This window comes from Curcuma longa, chromosome 17 (genome assembly GCF_044706935.1).
Source record: "Curcuma longa cultivar G26 ecotype Majalengka, Jawa Barat chromosome 17, ITB_CL_G26_1.1, whole genome shotgun sequence".
Taxonomy (NCBI): Eukaryota; Viridiplantae; Streptophyta; class Magnoliopsida; order Zingiberales; family Zingiberaceae; genus Curcuma; species Curcuma longa.
In genome coordinates, this window is record NC_133877.1 from 6,245,881 (window position 1) to 6,252,889 (window position 7,009).

General features: G+C 41.6%; 1 pseudogene; it reads left to right on the forward strand.

The window, feature by feature from the left end:
- The first annotated feature begins 1,332 nt into the window (after positions 1 to 1,332).
- LOC141848311 (uncharacterized) lies at positions 1,333 to 4,167 on the forward strand (annotated as a pseudogene).
- The last annotated feature ends 2,842 nt before the right edge of the window (positions 4,168 to 7,009 follow it).

Consider the following 7,009-nt stretch of genomic DNA (forward strand, 5'->3'; position numbering starts at 1 on the left):
TTGATCGAAAATGATTATATATATATATATATATATAATTTTAATTTTAAAAAGTCAAAAATATTTAAAAATTTTAAAATAAAAAATTATTATAAATAATAAAAAAATATATTTAAAATTTCAAATAAAATATTAAATGATGTCGAATAAATTCAAAATGTATCGATATAGATTTTATCCATATTAAATAAAAAAATTTTAAAAAATTAATTAATAATCGATCGTAACTCATTTTAATTCTAAAATAAAAAAATATCACTATTAAAATTTGACTTCTACGCGTCCACTAAACGTGGACTGTAATCTCTAAAATATTATAAAATTCAAACTTGGTGAGTACGCTTAGTCATTATAATAATACTCATTCACATGACTACATGAGTGCTCTAGTCTCCTCTATAATAAGCAAAACAAGGTTGTTCATGCGTCGTGATCAACTGCAGTTTCTCAATTTACCTCCTCATAAATGGTCATGAGGCCGATCATATGGGGCCGCTAAGGTGACGGATTCCACCTTTTGTTGAAAAAGAAACAAGGTTGCTCGTGCCCTACGAAGCGCAAGTGTTTCTCATTGCCATCCGCTAAGTTTCTTGAACTCATCTGGTTGGTTTTATTCTTTTCTGATTGACGTCTGTCTGGAGAGCCGTGCTGCTAGTCCCATGTCAAAATGACCTCGACACTTTTGGTTTTGTTATATTATTAGTACCTATGTTTCAAAACTCGTTCTATATCGTGTAGATTTTCGGATACATCTTTTGGTTTTGGTGTGCATGTGATAGGTTACTAGTTGTGGCCGTGTAGGCCTTATTTTCATAGTTTAGTATTTGCTGTGTATTTTGTCATGTATGGATTGTGGCCGTGTAGGCCTTATTTGTGGCCATGTATGCCTTGTAATATTGTACTCAGGGAAATTGAATTGTTACAGGGGAAATGCTGTCAAATTTTTTGGACAGCCGTCTCCTGGGGCATGACAATTTATTTGGTATCAGAGCGTAGGTTGCGAAGTCCTTTTTGGTTCTTTTGTTGTTATTGTGGTATTTCTGGTTTATCTGATACCAATTTATTTAGTATCAGAGCGTAGGTTGCGAAGTCCTTTTTGATTCTTTTATTGTTGTTGTGGTATTTCTGGTTTATCTGATACCAATTTATTTGGTATCAAAGCAGGTTTTCGAGTCTTTCGGTGTTTTTCAAATTTTTGGTTTTAGAGTCGTTATTGCGACAAGGTCATGTTTGGGACTAGCGGCGATAGGGCATCTCCAGACGACAATAGATAAAATATTTAATCTAGCAAAATTTGTACCTTGGGTAATACTTAGTAATCATGTTCAAGATATGCCGCGGAGAAAACATGCTACTGCATGGGGACGTGGTGCAGGACGGCCACGTAAGAGGATGTTCGAGTCTCTGATGGCCGAGCCACAAGAAGGGGCTACTGAGGTTGAGCCTGTCACTCAAGGACAGACTTCTCACGGTCTTGCGGGCGCCTCAGGCTCTCAGTCTCTGGGAGTTTCTTCATCATATCCATCAGTGGACCCCGTAATACCCCCTGCAGCAACTAACCTACCCCCAGAGGTACCCACTCTGGCAGTGTTCACTGTCCCACTAGGGGTACCTCTTCCCGTGATGCCTACAGTTTACCAGGTTGCCCTTGCTGCCCTATACCCTGAGGTACCACCAACAGCCCCCACTCCTACATACCGGTACCTCCATCGGCAATCCTTGCTGCTGCGTATCCAGCACCACCACCAGCGGTGCCTACGACATATCAGGCACCTCCTCCAGCATGGCCCGCTGCATACCAGGCACCTCCTCCAGTGGTGCCTACCGCATACCAGACACCTCATCCAGTCATGCTGGCTATATACCAGACACTTCCTCCCGTGGTGTCGGTTGCATATCAGGCAGTCCCTGCTGCCGTACACCCTGATGTACCACCGATAGCCCCTGCTGCTGCATATCCGGCACCTCCACTGGTTGTTCCTGCTACTGCATACCAGACACCTCCACTTGTCGTGCCACCTGCAATACCTGTCCATGCTTATGCGGTAGTACCGACTTTAACACATCCGGGTGCACCACCAGAGATACCTCCCCCGGTTTATCCAGCGGCACCCCCTGCAGCACTCGCCTCAGGATTTCCAGCGGTACCACCTACAGTACCCGCTCCCTTGGTTCTGCCAGTTCCAGTGGCGAACCCTACTCATCCCACCGATTTGACTGTGGCACGAGCTCAAATTCCAGCATTAGCGGAGTTGCTGAAAAGCTGATTCACGCTATTCCACGGAGGGACAAATCCGAGGGCAGCTCAGTCTTGGTTAGAGACTGTGGAGTGGACCTTCTTCTATACGGCTTGCTCTGAGTGGGAGAAGATAGAGTTGGCTACCTTTCATTTACGGGACGAGGTCGAGATCTGGTGGGCCACACAGCGTACGATCATAGGCGAGCAGAACATTACATGGGCGAGATTCAGGGAGATCTTTGAGAGTCAATATTTTCCATTGTCATATCAGATGACGCGCCGTCAGGAATTTCAGAGTCTTCAGCAGAAAGGGCGCACGGTAATGGAATACAATGCTGACTTTAGTCGATTAGCTAGATTTTGCCCTGAGTTGGTCGCTGAGGACAAGTCCCGTATGCTACAGTTTGTCCAGGGGTTGGATGCACATCTTCAGGTAAAGATAGCAGGATTTGGTCTTTCCTCCTACCGGGAGGCTTTGGATAGAGCACTACTGATAGAGGCTATCCAGCAGAGGGCGTTTGGGGATAGAAAGAAAAGTAAGCAACAAGCTCAGAGTTCAATACAGACCCAGCAGCCACAGCCATCAGGACAGCAGCGTGACAGTTGTAGGGAGTCCGGTCAGACTACTTCTGGGGCATCGAGCAAGCCCCCGAAGTCAGGACAAGCTTCATCAGGACACTCCAGGGCTTCCCGACAGGATCAAAGGTAGTCCGGTAGAGACACTTATTATACTCGATATGGGGCTAGAGATCACATTACATCAGCCTGCTCCTTGGTACAGTCAGTTTGCTATTATTGCAAAATGCCCGGATACCTGAGCCGTGATTGTTCACTGAAGGCTCAGCACGTGTCTTCAGGAGTTTCTATTCCAGGAGGACAGTTTGGTCAGACGAGAGCACAAAGAGGGGGGCAAAAGGCCCAATCTTCGCGTCGCCAGCAGAGGGCAGCTCCTCTTGCAGCAGCTGCATATGACATGTACGAACAGGAGCACTCCAGTGCCCCTACGATATCACAGAGTTCTGTTGCGGGACCTTAGTACCAGACTCCGGTTCCTTACCAGTCAAAGCCTCAGCCACTGTTGCAGCCTTAGACGCAGTCCCAGCCACCAGTACAGTATCAGTATGCATATCAGCCTCTGGTTCAGTTTCCGGCATCGCCTCAGTATTCGCCTCAGTGGCAGACCTAGACTCAGCCGCAGCAGTCTCTGGCAGCGTTACCACCTCCAACCCCGCCAGAGACTGGACGGGTCCACGCGGTTACCAGAGAGGATGCGCAGCGAGCCGACGGATCCGTTTTTCGTGGTACGATTTTACTTTATGCATTTTCCGTTGATATGCTTGTTGATACGGGTAGTTCCCATTCTTTTATTTCTCGTGTCTTCACAAGAGAGTATTGGTAGACTACCTACCCTTAGGCCACAACGGTTGACGGTATCCCTACCGTCCGGTGATACAATAGAAGTCACTCAGGAGGTCAAAGGATGCCCATTGGATTTTGGCAATACCATACTCACTGTGGACTTGCTGGTTTTGGATATGATCGAATTCGACATCATTTTCAGCATGGATTGGTTGACCGTATATCATGCCATTGTTGATTGCCAGACGAGGGTGGTAACATTCTGACCTCCTAACTAACCCTCGTGGGATTTCACTGGCATCCAGGGCAACGGAATATCGACCATTTCTGCGATACAAGCTCAGAAGCTTCTATCACATGGCTGCCAGGGCTTTCTATTATCGCTGATCAGTGAGGATGGCAGTAGTAGTTCTCAGCTCTCAGATGTTCTAGTAGTCCGAGAGTATCCGGATGTATTTCCAGATGAGCTACCAGGTTTGCCTCCATATAGGCACTATTCACCACAACGTATAATTTCTGTTGAAACAGAGAACAAACTTTTTTCTGGTAACAAATATGATGAAGGTTGAGGATTACCTGAAGGACCCAGAGGCTGACTAATGATTCTAGGCCAAACATTCCAAAACCAATGAACTAGAAGATCTACAAGAAAATGGAAGAGCTTTGGGTATTAGTCAATTCTATGGTATAACAACCCTAAACGAATAGTGGCTTGGTGTAGGACTGTTTTTCTCAAACTGCTTTGTGTTTGAATGCTAAAACAATATCATTCAAAGGTAAATAATACTGTGAGAGGATCTTCAGAATAGTTTGGAACTGACCCCAACTATCAGATGATCACCGATGACATCCACAGCTGCAAGGATTCCTCTGCAACAGACACACAAGAGAGAATTTGTTAGCAGCAAATGTTAATACTGGCATTAGCATTCAGCTCCAGTACGTAATACATAACCCAACCAATTAAATTGCTCTATGGGGTGCTCAAAATAGAAAATTAGCTACGCCAGGGGCTATTTTGATGTTTACAACAATTATAAAAACCTAAATTATGTGATTGCTCGTATTTATCCATCCAAGTAACAAGCAAATACTCACTCTTGAATCAAAATTGGAATTGTGAATCACTGTGGTGAATTTTTTTGCATCTTGAATTGTAAGGTTCAGTAGAAACTTATAGGCTCGATTTAAAAGGTCTGGAATTTAAAATGTCCAACCTTGGAATAAAATTTTCATCCTTAAAATATAAATAAGATAGTACAGTATCCTCTTTGAACGATTATACAAAGATAAAATATTTATAATTGTAGTTGAACGATTAAAATTTTCATCCTTAAAATATAAATAAGATAGTACAATATCCAAGTAACCTTTATATGGAGGATCGAGCGGCGAAGGCGAGCACAAGGATGAGCAGAACATCACGGATGGGTAGGCGTCGAGATGCACGAGCAACCGGCGAAGGGGAGCGGCGAACGGCGAAGGGCGCGGTGAATCGCGACGGTGGCAGTAGAAGGTGTTTAGAGAATTGGCACAGTATAATAGGTTAGGGCAACGAAATAGGGTATAAGGAAATAATGACATGTATAAAATTTATGATTATAAATAGTTTAATATAATATTTTAATAAAAAATATAATTTTTTATAGATATCGTTAAATATTATTTATAATGATATTTTAAATTAAATATCATTAAAAAATATCATAATAGATCATATTAATTTCTAATAATGATATTAACGATCACAATAAATTGATAAGAGTAAAAGATACAAAAGGGATAACTTGAGCAAAAAAATTTATGCGCTAATGGAAGGGAGACGGTGAAGTGAGGGTGCGCGCTTGCGTGCAAGCTAGAGCAAAAACTTGATGCCCCGATGGAAGAGCGATGGAGTTTCATGAAAACTCTAACGTAATATTAAATATGTGTAGGTATATCGTAAGATTAAAAAAAATATTAAAAAATATAGGTATAGATAAGAGTGTAACATGCGTTAAAAAATATTAATATTTTATTTAAAAATTTAAATATACCAATAATTAAAATAGGTTGCACTTAGTATTTTTATATCATGATTTAATTTTTCATTAATAAAATTTATCATCATAAATAATTTAATATGCTATTTTAATATTTAAAATAATTTATTTTGATAAATATCATTAAAAATTATTTATAATAATAATAAAATTTATAGTGACAGCAAATTATAAGTATAGGTATATGTTACTTATACCCACAATAAAAAATACTTATAGTGACGGTAAAATATAAGTGTAGGTATAGATATCCAATATCCACAGTATTGATATCTGTCCCTATAACTTATAGTGACAGTGTCATATATTTGTGGCTATATGTTACTTTTACATACAGTTTGTATATGCGTAGCTAAAGTTTACCGTGGGTATATAGCAATTTTCTTATAGTGAGAGTTTGCTATTGAATTGATTCCGGGGGCTGCGCCGACATCGAAAGCTCCTTACCGTATGGCTCCGAAGGAGTTGGACGAGCTAAAGGTTCAGCTTCAAGAGTTATTGGACAGGGGTTTCATCCGCCCAAGTGTATCTCCGTGGGGTTCTCCGGTATTGTTCGTCAAGAAAAAGGGCGGTACTCTGAGGTTATGCATTGATTATAGACAATTGAATGCAGTGACCATCAGAAATAATTGTAACGCCCGCCCTTACGAGGAATCATCTCGAAGGATCGTTGTCCACACAACGTTCGAGAAGAGAAGAGGACATACAGTAGAAGATCCCTCAACCAAAGCCTACACAACACGAAAGATGGATGATTTAGGTACCCAAACCTTGGGACCCAATGCATCAACAATGAAAGACTTAGGCACCCATGCCTTGGTCACACTCTTCTTTGTTCCATGAACCCTAGAAACATGTGATGATGGGTAGCTAGTTCTAGACATTAATGAAATAAAGCTTGATTCCTTAGGTTGATAACCTATGCCGGCCTTGTTGTAAACCGCTCTTTGGGCATTGAGGATCATGTCCAAAGTTTTAGAGCTAGTTGAAAACTTCCCAAGAAGACTCTTGAGCTTTTCAACTTCGCTCTTTAAGGCCTTGTTCTCATCCTCAAGGACCTCAACATGCAAATCATCTATTTCATCATTCTTAGATGTTTTCAATTGTTCTACTTCCAATTTTAAAGTTTTCACTTTAACCTTAGATTTTTTAAGCATGGTAGAAAGGCATGCAATGGTTTTATAACACTTTTCTAATTCGGGAGAGGTTACCTCTTCATCATCCGAAGATGATGAAGCCGCGGTTGAGCTTGATTCATCCATGCTTTCGGAGTCCGATTGTTCTACCGCCATAAGAGCCACGTTTCTTGTGCTCTTTTCTTCCTTCTCCTCCTCCGATGAGCTTGATGAAGTCTCATCCCAAGTTGCCT